Source organism: Schistocerca cancellata, chromosome 2, assembly GCF_023864275.1.
Source record: "Schistocerca cancellata isolate TAMUIC-IGC-003103 chromosome 2, iqSchCanc2.1, whole genome shotgun sequence".
NCBI lineage: Eukaryota > Metazoa > Arthropoda > Insecta > Orthoptera > Acrididae > Schistocerca > Schistocerca cancellata.
In genome coordinates this window covers 781,646,490-781,660,779 of record NC_064627.1, presented here as the reverse complement: position 1 = coordinate 781,660,779, position 14,290 = coordinate 781,646,490, and the positions used below count along the sequence as shown (strand labels likewise).

General features: G+C 40.1%; 1 protein-coding gene across 1 annotated transcript in view; it reads left to right on the top strand.

The window, feature by feature from the left end:
- Window positions 1-14,290, top strand: part of LOC126162632 (uncharacterized) — a 321,328-nt gene that overhangs the window by 289,157 nt on the left and 17,881 nt on the right. The window lies entirely within an intron of this gene.

The following is a 14,290-nucleotide window of genomic DNA, read 5'->3' as shown; positions in this document are numbered from 1 at the left end:
GGCCCCCACGAGCACGCAGAAGTGCCGCAACATGACGTGGCATGGACTCAACTAATTCTGAAGTAGTGCTGGAGGGAACTGACACCATTAATCCTGCAAGCTTGTCCATAAATCTGTAAGAGTACAAGGGTGTGGAAATCTCTTCTGAACAGCATATTGCAAGGTATGTCCAAAAATGCTCAATAATGGGGAGTTTGATAGCCAATGGAAACATTTAAACTCAGAAGAGTGTTCCTAGAACCACTCTGTAGCAATTCTGGACATGTGGGGTGTTGCATGGTCCTGTTGGAATTGCCCAAGTCTGTTGGAATGTACATGAATAGATGCAGGTGATCAGAAAGGATGCTTGCTTACGTGTCACATGTCAGAGTCATATCTAGATGTACCAGGGATCCCATATCACTCCAACTGTGCACCCCACACACCATTACAGAGCCTCCACCAACTTGAACAGTCCCCTATTGATATACAGGGTCCATGGATTCATGATGTCTCCATACTCATACACGTCCAGCTGCTCGATACAATTTGAAACAAGACTCGTCCAACCAGGCAACATGTTTCCAGTCATCAACCATCCAATGTTGGTGTTGACGGCCCCAGGAAAGATGTAAAGCTTGGTATCTTGCAGTCATCGAGGGTACATGAGTGGGCCTTCAACTCCGAAAGCCGGTATCAATGATGTTTCATTGAATGATTTGCAGGCTGACACTTGTTGATGGCCCAGCATTGAAATATGCAGCAATTTGCCAAAGGGTTACACTTCTGTCATGTTGAACAGCTCTCTTCAGTTGTCATTGGTCCCATTCTTGCAGGACCTTTTTCTGGCTGCGGTGACATCAGAGATATGATGTTTTACTGGATTCCTCATATTCACAGTACACTTGTGAAATGGTATTATGGGAAAATCCCCACTTCATTGTTACCTCAGAGATGCTGTGTCCCATTGCTCTTGCACTGGCTGTAACACCACATTCAAACTCATTTAAATCTTGATGACCTGCCATTGTAGCAGCAGTAGCTAATGTAACAACTGCACCAGACACTTGTTGTCTTCTATAGGCGTTGCCGATTGCAGTGCCATATTCTGCCTATTTACATATCTCTGTATTTGAATATGAATGCCTATAACTGTTTATTTGGTGCTTCAGTGTGTATACAGGGTGGTCCATTGATACTGACCAGGCCAAATATCTCACGAAATAAGCATCAAATGGAAAAACTACAAAGAACAAATCTCGTCTAGCTTGAAGGGGGAAACCAGATGGCACTATGGTTGGCCCGCTAGATGGCACTGCCATAGGTCAAACAGATATCAACTGCATTTTTAAAAATAGGAACCCCCATTTTTAATTACATATTCATGTAGTACGTAAAGACCACTTGGACCACTTTTTTGTTTTGTGATAGATGGTGCTGTAATAGTCACAAACGTATAAATACGTGGTATCATGTAACATTCCGCCAGTGCAGACGTTATTTGCTTCGTGATACATTACCTGTTTTAAAATGGACCGTTTACCAATTGTGGAAAAGGTCGATATAGTGTTGATGTATGGCTATGGTGATCAAAATGCCCAACAGGTGTGTGCTATGTATGCTGCTCGGTATCCTGGATGATATCATCCAAGTGTCCAGACCATTCGCCAGATAGTTATGTTATATAAGGAAACAGGAAGTGTTCAACCACATGTGAAATGTCAATCACGACCTGCAACAAATGACGATGCCCAAGTAGGTGTTTTAGCTGCTGTCACGGCTAATCCGCACATCAGTAGCAGACAAATTGCGCGAAAATCGGGAATCTCAAAAACGTTGGTGTTGAGAATGCTACATCAACATCAATTGCAACCATACCATATTTCTATGCACCAGGAATTGCATGGCAATGACGTTGAATGTTGTGTACAATTCTGCCACTGGGCACAAGAGAAATTACGGGACGATGACAGATTTTTTGCACGCGTTCTATTTAGCAAGGAAGTGTCATTCACCAACAGTGGTAAGGTAAAGCAGCATAATATGCACTATTGGGGAAACGGAAAATCCACGATGGCTGCAACAAGTGGAACATCAGTGATCTTGGTGGGTTAATGTATGGTGCGGCATTATGGGAGGAACGATAATTGGCCCCCATTTTATTGATGGCAATCTAAATGTGCAATGTATGCTGATTTCCTACATAATGTTCTACCAATGTTACTACAAGATTTTTCACTACATGACAGAATGGCAATGTACTTCCAACATGATGGATGTCTGGCACATAGCTCGCATGCGGTTGAAGCGGTATTGAATAGCATATTTCATGACAGGTGGATTGGTCATTGAAGCACTGTACCATGGCCCGCATGTTCACCAGATTTGACGTCCCTGGATTTCTTTCTGTGGGGAAAGTTGAAGGATATTTGCTATCGTGATCCACCGACAATGCCTGACAACATGCGTCAGCGCATTGTCAATGCATGTGCGAACATTACAGAAGGCGAACTACTCGCTGTTGAGTGGAATGTTGTTACACGTATTGCCAAATGCACTGAGGTTGACGGACATCATTTTGAGCATTTATTGCATTAATATGGTATTTACAGGTAATCACACTGTAACAGCATGCATTCTCAGAAATGATAAGTTCACAAAGGTAGATGTATCAAATTGGAACAACTGAAATAAAATGTTAAAACGTACCTATGGTCTGTATTTTAATTTAAAAAACCTACCTGTTACCAACTGTTCGTCTAAAATTGTGAGCCATATGTTTATGACTATTACAGCGATATCTATCACAAAGGGAAAAAAGTGGTCCAACTAAAACATTCATATTTGTTTATGTACTACACGAATATGTAATAAAAATGGGGTTTCCTATCTTTAAAAAAATGCAGTTGCTATCTGTTTGACCTATGGCAGTGCCATCTATCGGGGCAACCATAGCGCCATCTGGTTTCCCCCTTCAAGCTAGACAAGTTTCGTTCTTTGTAGTTTTTTTGTTTGACGCTTATTTCGTGAGATATTTGACCCAGTCATGATCAATGGACCACCCTGTTTGTATATAGTCATTCAGCATCAAACTTTACACTCAGTCAAGGCATAATCATATTCAACCAGATGTTGCCAGATCACCGCAATACTGTTGGAGAAATGATTGTTAATTGTTTAGATTCCCTGGGGTTTATACAGGTTGCTGATCTAATTTTGTGAAGATTAATGAAAAATGTAAACTGAAAGCAGGTTAATATGGTTATCAGTGTAAAAATAAATGTACATTGATTTTATTTTGAATATGGACGCTCTCAACTCATTTATTTAAAATTTTACCATCATTGTTTTATTCAACAACTGAACCACATAGAAGATATTATATGAAGCATAGGTGTCAGTCATTTTACAAAATGGATTTTGGCTTGATGTCCTTAACCTGCCTGCCCAGATAGTGATATCAAATTGCCTTCCAGAAGCCTTAGTACGAATGAAAAACACCAGTCTGAAATTAAAATGTATAAATCTGAGAACACATAAATGTTGTTGTCGTTGTTGTGTTCATCCCAAAAACTATCCACGCTAATATATCTTGGGCAAGTGCTTTCATATCTGCTACTGCACCCTACATACATTTGAGTCTGCTTACTGTCTAGGTGTGGTCTTGCTCTGTAATTCTTACATTCTGCACTTCCCTCCATTTCCAAATTAACTATTCTCTGATGCATCAGGAAGTTTCCTGTCAGCCATAAAGTTCTTTTCTTGACAATTTCATGTAGTATCTCTTCCTTAGTTGCTCAATCCAAGGATCTGATCTTCAGCTTTCTTCTGTAGCATCACATTTTTCTATCCTCCATTTCCATATACTATTCATCATCCATGTTTCACTGCACTATTAGGTTACAATACAGATAAATATTTTCAGAAACAATTTCCTAATGATTAATTTATATTCAACATATAAAATTTATCTTTTTCAGGAAAGACAGGAAAGATTTTCATCCTTTTAATAGTCTAAATTTCATATTCTCTTTACTTCTGGCATCATCCTTTTTTATGTTACATTCATAGTAAAACTCATATATTACTTTTAGTAGGTCTCTCTCAGTTTCAGATGATCTTACAATTCTTTTGCCACCTCTGTCAGAATTGCAATATTATCAGCAAACTTGAAATTTAATTTCTTTTCTCAGTTTCTTCTTGGTTTCAAACAATGGAAAATCCAAGCTAGAATAACAACAATTTGAATAATGAAAATATTTTGACTTACGAGTTTAGCAAGTACAATGTTAGAGTTAACAGTCTAGAAAGCTTAAAGAAATTCAAAAAGTGCATAATAGTCACCTGTTGTTTATCCATAGCTAGTTTCAGTTCAACAGTCATCGTCATGCTGCAGTTTTGCTGAAAACCGGACTGGTATTTGATGTTAAATAATTAATAAATAAACTGTTCATGAATTATGTACTCTAGAGCCTTGGGTAAAGCTAGTAGAATGCAAATAGGTCTGTAGTCAGAGGGCTGTTTGGTAGTTTCTTATTGGATATTAGTTTCTTCTAGGATAGTAGTTTTATGAGTCTCTGCTTCCAGGCTATTGGAAAGAAGCTGGAGGTCAGAGAATGTTGGAAAATATTCATTATTTTGGCCAGTAGAGGATTGATGAGAAGATTGATCAATTGCACTGTTATATTATTGTTCCCTGCAGTTGCCGAACAAATTTGTTAAATTGACTTCTACACTGTGTTTGGGCTTACTGTACCAAACATTGATGCTTTAAGAGTATGGTTGGTCTGTGCACTTGTGCATTGGTCAAGTAAAGATATTGGCTTGGTGAAATACTCATTTATATCCTCAGTAGGAACTGGAGGTTCAGCTGCAGTTTTGGGTCCACCTATTCCTAGATCTCATAGTTTTTGCCACAGGATAGCAAGCCTATGAAAGTGCTCAGCTAGTGAGAGGGCTTACCTGAGCTTGGCATTTCTCACAGATTGATTAACTTGACTGAGTAGTTACTTGTAGATGAGATGATTATCAGAACCCATTTGTATGTTCTGTGTGCTGCATCTCTGACACACATAAGGTGTTTGAGGTGGTCTGCAAGGCATGGTGCAGGTTTTCTTCTTACCCTTACTATTTTTAGAGGAGCATGTTTGCCATGTAAATTATTTAGCCTCTTAGTGAAGTTGGATACTTTATTATTTATGTCAAGTTATTTCCTGCCATTATCTGCCAAGAATTGTCATAGGAGTCAGCTGTAAGCTCAGACATATTCATGTGCATAAAATCTCTAAAAGTCACCACTTGCAGTTTGATCTTTGGGCATTGTAATGAATAAGTCATGATTAGTACATCAGGAACAGACAAGCCAGTGCAGAAATATGATTGCTGCGAATTACTGTAGTTGGAGCTCTGGTTGCGAATATATTGATAAATGTACAAATGTCTACTATATGACGAATAGGCCAAAGTGGAATCAGTGTAAGGTTTGAGTGGGAAAGTATGTCCTCATATTTTGACACAAATGAAGAGCTGTTTAGACAATTTGTGTTTGATATCTCCAGTTACAATTACATGTTCATACAGAGATTTGAGGTTTGAGAGTGCAGATTCAAAGCTAGAGAGGCCCAAATTTAGATCTATTATATGATACATGGATGAGACAATTTCTATTGAGCAGTTTAATCTCAATGAATGTATATTCATGCCACTCTTTCTCCTTTTTAGACATGAGCATGACCTTGGGGAACAAATGTGTAAAGAAGTGGGATACTGAAGTACTGAGGAATGGTGAGATGCTTTTGAAGTTCTCTGAGGCTATAGAGAGTGCAATAAAGAATGCCATTGTAGGCAGTTCAGTTGAAAAAGAATCGACATCTCTAAAAAGGGTGATTACAGAAGTTGGAGAGATTAACGTAGGTACATGGAAGAAGGCTGCAAATAAACATTGGGTAACAGAAGAAATACTTCAACTAATTGACAGTTGAAGGAAGCACAAAAATATTCAGGGAAATTCAGGACTACATAAATATAAATCACCTAGGAATGAAATCAACAAGGATGGGAATTCACCTCTAAGTGCAGAGGGTAGACTGTGTATATGGAATGAGTACACTAAAGGACTCTACAGGTGGAAAGACTTATCTAATGACATTATTGTGGAAGAAATAGGTGTTGATATGGGAGACTTCGGGTGGGGGGGGGGGGGGGGGGGGGGGAGGGGGAGTTCAATATTAGAGTTAATGTTTGATACAACTTTGGAAGACTTGTGATCAAATAAGACAGGAAGGATGGATATCATTCCTTCAGAATTTCTGACATCTTTCAAGGTAGTGGCAGCAAAGTAACATTCAAGCTTGTGTGTAGAACCCATGACTCTGGAGGCATACTATCAGAGTTTTGGAGAACTATTAATCTTGAAGATTGCAAGAGCAGATAAGTTTGAGAACTATCACACAATCAGTTTAATGGCTCATGCATCCAAGTTACTGACAATTATAGTATACAAAAGAATGAAAAAGAAAATTGAGGATCTCTTAGATGACGATCAGTTTAGCTTTAGAAAAGGCAAGGGCACCAGGAATTCTGACATTGTGATTGATAATGGAAGCAAGATTTAAGAACAAACAAGGCATGTTATAGGAGCTGTCAACCTGGAAAATCATTTGATGGTGTAAAATAATGCAAGATGTTTGAAATTCTGATAAAAATAGAAATAAGCTACAGGGAAAAATGGGTATCATACACAATGTTCAAGAACCATGAGGGAACAATAAGAATGGAAGAACAAGAATGAAGTGCTCAGATTAGAAAAGGTGGAAGATATGTATGCAGTCTTTCACCCCTACTGTTCAATCTGTACATCACAGAAGCAATGATGGAAACAAAAGAAAGGTTCAGGAGTGGGCTCAAGATTCATGGTGAGAGGCGCTCCATCTGTATTTATACGGGTACCCTTCCTTTTTCACATGCTTCGTCTGGTTTGAATCGATTGCTTATTTTGCTTTGATCTGATAAGTGCCGTTTTCTTTGTTATAGGTGTTTACGTCACTCTAAGCAGAAAATGCATTACTGTACTGTGTAATGCATTGTTTGTCGCATTCTGATAGTGCGTGTTTACGGCCTGTCGCCGCTCGTGGCATGGCTTGCTTTTGTGCGCGCTACTGCCGCTTACAATTAAAAAAAAGAGAGGAATCGTCTCATTAGCGAAACAATGGCAAGAGACTGCTATTTGTTGTTACTTACACTGCTGCTTTCTTTGATAATGAACAACAAGAACCAAATAATAAACTGCATATGATAGAACATGTTCTGAACGAGAGTTAGGCGAAAATGTTTCTCCATTTGAACATCTTTGCGGCTGCTTTTTGAGTACATCAAATTCTGCACAGAAATTAGAGTCATCTTAGAATTAAAAATCTAGTCAGTTGTCGTGCTTCATTTCTGACTGTATCACTATTAGGCATAAGTATAATATGAATATGACATGATACGTATATTCTTCCGTGTTTGCTGTTGTCTCACTCTAGTTTTGTAGTTTATTAGGCAAACAGGATTTAAATGAGATAGCAGCAAACACGAAAGAATACATGGCAAAATGTTGATATTTGTATTATTCTCATGGTGAAGAGAATACTGCGTGTGATTCACATTTCATCAGGTTCCTATTAGCAACCATTTCTTCTCACAGGTAGGAAAAAATTCAGAAAGTAGAGTTGGCCATATTGACAAACATCGCAAACAGTCTTGCCAGTCAGATTTTCGTAGTACATTGAAATTCTGCTACATTCAATGATGAACAATACGGAATTTGTATTTACTTTGTTGGATAATATATAAAAATGCAGTGGTCGAAACTCGGGGCGGAGAAAAAAGGCTCGTCTTCCACCTTTTTTTTTTTTTAATTTATTTACTGACGCAGAGGTTTTGGTGCCAGTATTTATCTTCGTGCCTACAAAGCATGCCTGTGTCGCTACATATATTCAACGGCAGAAGTTAGTTGTGGCGGCACCTACCAACATTTTTCAGAACTTCTGCTTGCTTTGCAGTCGATTCTAAGCCACAGGTGGCTTTTTGGATTACAAAAACCGGAAAAAAAGTGTGGCTTAGATTCGAGTAAATATGGTAGGTTTGGAGCAAGGAATTTCCATCAAATTTTTTGTGAAAAAGGGAATCAAGTGCTCAAAAACATTTGACATGTTGACAGTGGCATATGGTGAGTGTGCTCTAAGTAAGAAAGATGTTTACAATTGATACAAGTTCTTCCAAGATGGCCGAGAAGATGCCAATGATGAACCTTGCTCTGGATGCCCCAGCACATCAACAACAGATGATAACATCAAAACTGTGAAGAAAATTGTTTTGGAAAATCATCAGATTACCATAAGAGAAATTGCTGAGGATGTTGGAATATCAATCGGCTCATGTCATGCAGTTGTTTTTTGATGTTTTGGGCATGAGATGTGTGTCAGCATGTTCCAAAGTTTCTCAATTTTGAACAGAAGAACTGTCACATGAGCATCACTCAGGAGCTCTTGAATATCAGTGATGATTCTGATTTGCTCAAAAGGGCCATAACTGGTAACAAAACATGGGTTTATGATTATGACATTGAAATCAAAGCCCAATCCCAGAGAGCCAACACCAAAACAAGCACGCCTCATTCGATCAGATGTCAAAGTTTTGCCCACTGTTTTGTTTCAATTACTGTGGCATAGTGTGCATCATGAATTTTTTCCTTAATGTCATACAGTCAATAACAAGTATTACCTTGATGTTATACACCATTTTTGAGAAGCAATATACATAAAATGTTTGGAATTGTGGAAAAACAAATCATGACTTTTGCATCACGACAATGCACCTGCTCATTCACCGTTGCTTGTGAGAGATTTTTGAGCCAGAAACAACACAACAATCATGCCTCAGCCACCATATTCACAGGATTTGGCCCCTTGCAACTTTTTTTTGGTTCCCAAAACTGAAGACACCTATGAGAAGATGAAGATTTTCATTGATTGAGGAAATAAAAACTGCATCTCTGGAAGTAATCAAGTATCAAAAAGTGGTCGTGCTTTCAGGATTGGAAGAAGCATTGGCACAAGTGTGTTGTATCTGAGGGGGATTACTTTGAAGGGGACAACATGAATATTGATGAATAAATAAATATTTTTTCATAAAAATATAAATGGTGTGGGTTCCTGTAGTCATGTCCTAGTTCATGAACCACGGGCAACGTATGAGTGGCCAAGTAAGTGGTCCCGAGAGTCGGGATACCAATTACTTTGGAATAAGGCTGGGCATCTCGGACATATTCTGAGTCGTGGTCACCTTTGTGCTCATACGGCAAAGACTACCAAATCCACCAGTTAGTCCCTCAGCCGTTAGGGGTAAAACCCAATGGGACTCGGGGCAAGTAAGGCTAGCAACCTGCTTCCCTGGTACTTTAAATATGATGCTGGCAACAATCAGAGCAAAATGCCTCGGACCTTTGGAGGTGACACAGTCCCACCTCTAACTGACAAACCAGGGACTCCTAAGATACGACTTGACAAACAAATGGTAATGATATGGGGAGCTATTAATATCAATGGGGGCTACTCTGGGAAGAAGGTAGAGCTGGCAGAGGCTGCAAGTAAGATGGGGCTGGACGTTTTAGCTGTTAGTGACATTCGGGTAAGGGGTGAGAAAGAAGAGGAAGTGGGAGAATACAAGGTCTACCTGTCAGGAGTCAAAGCAGGAATAGCACAATGGGGTGTAGGGCTTTACATCAGGAAAGAAATGGAACCCAGAGTAGTTGCAATAAGGTATGTAAATGAACAACTGATGTGGATAGATTTGACAGTGTCTAGCAAGAAAATTAGGATTGTGTCAGTATATTCGCATTGTGAAGGGACAGATCAAGATAAGATGGATAGTTTTTATGAGGCACTCAGTGATGTAGTTGTTAGAGTAAAGGACAAGGACAGTGTTCTGCTCATGGGTGATTTTAACGCCAGGATTGGAAATCGAACAGAAGGGTATGAAAAGGTTATGGGTAAATTTGGAGAGGATATGGAGGCCAACAGGAACGGGAAACAACTCATGGATTTCTGTGCCAGTATGGGCTTAGTAATCACAAACTCCTTTTTTAAACATAAGAACATTCACCGGTATACTTGGGAAGGCAGGGGAACCAGATCTGTCATTGACTATATAATAACAGATCAGGAATTCAGGAAGGCTGTGAGGGACACACGTGTATTCAGGGGATTCTTTGATGACACTGATGATTATTTAATCTGCAGTGAAATTGGGATTGTGAGGCCAAAAGTGCAGGAGGTCAGGTCCATATGTAGGAGGATAAGAGTGGAGAAACTTCAGGATAAGGAAATCAGGCACAAGTACTTAACAGCGATCTCAGAAAGGTACCAGTTAGTTGAATGTAGCCAATTACAGTCATTGGAAAAGGAATGGACAAGGTACAGGGACACAGTACTAGAAGTGGCTAAAGAATGTCTTGGAACAGTAGTGTGTAAAAGTAGGAAGAAGCAAACAGCTTGGTGGAATGATACAGTCAAGGCAGCCTGTAAAAGGAAAAAGAAGGCGTATCAAAAATGGCTACATACCAGAACCCAGGTAGACAGAGAAAGTTATGTTGAAGAAAGAAACAAAGCCAAACAGATAATTGCAGCATCCAAGAAGAAATCGTGGGAAGACTTTGGAAACAGGTTGGAGACTATGGGTCAAGCTGCTGGAAAACCATTCTGGAGTGTAATTAGCAGTCTTCGAAAGGGAGGTAAGAAGGAAATAACAAGTATTTTGGACAGGTCAGGAAAACTGCTGGTGAATCCTGTGGATGCCTTGGGAAGATGGAGGGAATATTTTGAGGAGTTGCTCAATGTAGGTGAAAATGCGATCAGTAAAGTTTCAGATTTCGAGGTAGAATGGGATAGGAATGATGATGGAAATAGGATCACATTTGAGGAAGTGGAAAAAATGGTCAGTAGATTGCAGTGCAATAAAGCGGCTGGGGTGAATGAAATTAAGTTGGAACTCATCAAATACAGTGGAATGTCAGGTCTTAAATGGCTACACAGGATAATTGAAATGGCCTGGAAGTCGGGACAGGTTTCATCAGACTGGACAAAAGCAGTAATCACACCAATCTTTAAACATGGAAACAGAAAAGATTGTAACAACTACAGAGGTATCTCTTTAATCAGCGTTGTGGGTAAAATCTTCTCAGGTATCATTGAAAGGAAAGTGCGAGTATTAGTTGAGGACCAATTGGATGAAAATCAGTGTGGGTTTAGGCCTCTTAGAAGTTGTCAGGACCAGATCTTTAGCTTACGGCAAATAATGGAGAAGTGTTATGAGTGGAACAGGGAATTGTATCTATGCTTTATAAATCTACAAAAGGCATATGACCGGGTTCCTAGGAGGAAGTTATTGTCTGTTCTACAAGATTATGGAATACGAGGCAAACGTTTGCAAGCAATTAAATGTCTTTACATGGATAGTCAGGCAGCAGTTAGAGTTGACGGTAAATTGAGTTCATGGTTCAGAGTAGTTTCAGGGGTAAGACAAGGCTGCAACCTGTCTCCACTGTTGTTCATATTATTCATGGATCATATGTTGAAAACAATAGACTGGCTGGGTGAGATTAAGATATGTGAACACAAAATAAGCAGTCTTGCATATGCGGATGACTTAGTTGTGATGGTAGATTCGATTGAAAGTTTGTAAAGTAATATTTCAGAGCTAGATCAGAAATGTAAGGACTATGGTATGAAGATTAGCATCTCCAAAACGAAAGTAATGTCAGTGGGAAAGAAATATAAATGGATTGAGTGCCAAATAGGAGGAACAAAGTTAGAACAGGTGGACGGTTTCAAGTACTTAGGATGCATATTCTCACAGGATGGCAACATAGTGAAAGAACTGGAAGCGAGGTGTAGCAAAGCTAATGTAGTGAGCGCTCAGCTATGATCTACTCTCTTCTGCAAGAAGGAAGTCAGTACCAAGACTAAGTTATCTGTGCACCGTTCAATCTTTTGACCAACTTTCTTGTATGGGAGCGAAAGCTGGGTGGATTCAGGTTACCTTATCAACAAGGTTGAGGTTACGGATATGAAAGTAGCTAGGATGATTGCAGGTACTAGTAGATGGGAACAATGGCAGGAGGGTGTCCACAATGAGGAAATCAAAGAAAAACTGGGAATGAACTCTATAGATGTAGCAGTCAGGGCGAACAGGCTTAGATGGTGGGGTCATGTTACACGCATGGGAGAAGCAAGGTTACCCAAGAGACTCATGGATTCAGCAGTAGAGGGTAGGAGGAGTCGGGGCAGACTGAGGAGAAGGTACCTGGATTCGGTTAAGAATGATTTTGAAGTAATAGGTTTAACATCAGAAGAGGCATCAATGTTAGCACTGAATAGGGGATCATGGAGGAACTGTATAAGGGGGGTTATGCTCCAGACTGAACGCTGAAAGGCATAATCAGTCTTAAATGATGATGATGATGATGATGATGATGATGAAAAATATAAAATCACCTTACTTTTTGAACACACCTCATATAGGGAAGTGGCATCAACACCGATAAGCAGAGTGTTGGGTGGCAAAGGAGCAGGAACTGTGGACAGTTGGTGGAGTGAAGCGTTGGTGTCTTTTGTGTAGGAGTGTTAGGTTACAGGTAATAGGCTGAAGGTGTTGGTCCACAAGAGCAGTGATTCTCTGTGTGGTGGCACAGTAACCAGTCACAATGAGGCATCCTGGGTGGTTGGGTTATGAACTTTAGGAAGCTTATGGAAGTTGGGAGTGCAGGGACTGGTAGGTGTGAGCAGAGAGACAGATGCACCTAAAGATTTGTGGAATGAGTGAAAGATTTGTGGTATGAATGGAGATTCCTCCTACATTTCTGGAATTGGGTCACTTTGGCAAGGCTTGTAGGTAAAAGTATTTAACATCTGGTAAAGTCCCTGCAGTTCATAACCACAGTAGTGTATCATTTGTTGACAGGTATGATCAGTTTTAAGGTGTTGGACTGAAGTTCTTTCATGCAGATATGAGGTGTTTTTCATGTTGAGGAATTTTAGGAATGATGGTGAGGCAAGGTTTGAGACTTTGGACAAGGCTGTGGGATAATTTTGACCTGTAAAGGCTTCAGTGAGACCCTTGACATATTTAGAAACAGACTAGTTGTCAGTACATATGTGATGACCACAGGTGACTAGTTTGTATGGTAGTGATTTATTGCTGTGGAATTGGTGGCAGCTGTTGATGTGGAGGTATTGTTTATAGTTGGTAGGTTTGATGCTGACAGAGGTACTGATGTAGCCACCCTTGGCTTGTTGGGCTGAAGAGGACAAGTGATGTGAATGGTAGAGAAGAGGTTGAGGTTCTGGTGGAAAGAGGATAGGATGTACTTGCCCCCAGACCATATCACAAAGATGTCATCATTGAATCTGAACCAGGTGAAGGGTTAGGGATTCTAGTTGGTTAGAAAGAAATTCTCTAGAATACGTTAGGATTGGATGGTACCATGTGAATGCCAATTGCTGTACCATGAATTTGTTTGTAGGTGATGAATTCAAAGGAAAAGTAGTTGTGGGTGAGGATATCGTTGGTCATAGTGATCAGAAAGGAGGTTGTAGGTTTGGAGCCAGTCAGGGGTCAGAAAAGGTAGCACTAGTCAGGGGTTGGAAAAGGTAGCACTCAGTAGCAGCAAGGCCATGCACATTGGGGATGTTAGTCTAGGGGAGGTGGCATCAACACTGATGGGTAGAGTGCTGAGTGGCAAAGGAACAGGAACCCTAGAGAGTCAGTGGAGGGAATGCTTGCTGTCTTTTATATGGGAGAGTAGGTTACAAGCAACAGGCTGAAGGTATTGGTCCACAAGAGAAGGGATTCTCTCTGTGGGAGCACAGTAACCAGCCACATTGTAGTGTCCTGGCTGGTTGGGTATATGAAATTTACAAAACTTGTTGGAGGTAGGCCTGCTGGAAGTGATAGGAGTGATGAGAGAGATAAAGTCAGAAAGAGGTTATGGGATTGACCTAGAGATTTGAGGAGCAAGTGGAGGTCGTACTGGATTTCTGGAACGGGTCAAGTTGGCTGGGCATGTAGTTGGATGGATATATGAGCTGGCAGAGACCTTCCACATGCAGCTTATAACCACAGTGATGGGGACTTTGTTGGCTGATAGTATTATAAGTTGAGAATCAGTTTTTAGGTGGTGGATTGGTTTCGATGTTATTATGGAATAATGTTGAGGCAAGGTTTGAGAGTAGGAAATTTTGGTAAGTTAATGGACGATTTGGGACCAATGGGG